Raw genomic sequence first — 824 nt, forward strand, 5'->3', positions numbered from 1 at the left:
AGGGCAAGGCAGCCTCTGCCTCTGTCAGGACTAAGAGCAGCACTCAGCCCAGGGCCCGGCCCTGCCTGGACAGGCCAGAGGCAAAGCCCACACGTCCTGAACAGGTGACCTGCGCCCTGCCCTGTTCTAAGTATCTCGGGGAGTCTGCTCACTTGACATTCACTGAGCAGCCCCGGAGGCAAGAGCCTGAAGAACTTACTACTACTTACTTCTACTCTGCCTCCATCCCTGGCCAGGAGGTGAGGCGGCCCAGGAGGTGAGGCAGCCCAGGAGGTGAGGCGGCCCAGGAGGTGAGGCCCAGAGAGATGCTCGCATGCCTCCACGTCTCCCTCAGCTGGGCGAAGCCCCCTACCAGTTGATGGTGGCATTTTATGGCAGGAGCCAGCACATGCTTCTTGGCTGACAGTGCTCCGCCAAACTGAGAGATCTAATTATAAGAGCAGGCAATCAGCCACATTTGTTCTTTTAAAGACACGCTCTTGAGATGTAGTTCAGGCTGGCCTCAAACTCACCACAACCCTCCTGCCTCTGCCTCCTGAGTGCTTTGATTACAGGCCTGCACCCCCACGCCTGGTACTCTTATTTAAAAGCAGATCAGCGGAAACAGTAAGCAGCTGTTCTTCCTCAACCGTGTGCTAGAGGTCCACTCCACACACCCAGGGCCTGCCCAGTGGCATCCACCCTGCTGTGCCACCTACTAAGTGTCCCTGAGAACAGGAGATTCCTGAGAAGCAGCTGGCAGGGCAACGTCTTCCAGCCAGGATCTGAGAGCCTCTGTGTGGCTGGGGAGAAACCAGAGCTGGGGACGGCCTCCAGCTCCCCCG

The sequence above is a fragment of the Octodon degus genome, unplaced genomic scaffold (genome assembly GCF_000260255.1).
Source record: "Octodon degus isolate 3935 unplaced genomic scaffold, OctDeg1.0 scaffold00008, whole genome shotgun sequence".
Classification (NCBI taxonomy): domain Eukaryota; kingdom Metazoa; phylum Chordata; class Mammalia; order Rodentia; family Octodontidae; genus Octodon; species Octodon degus.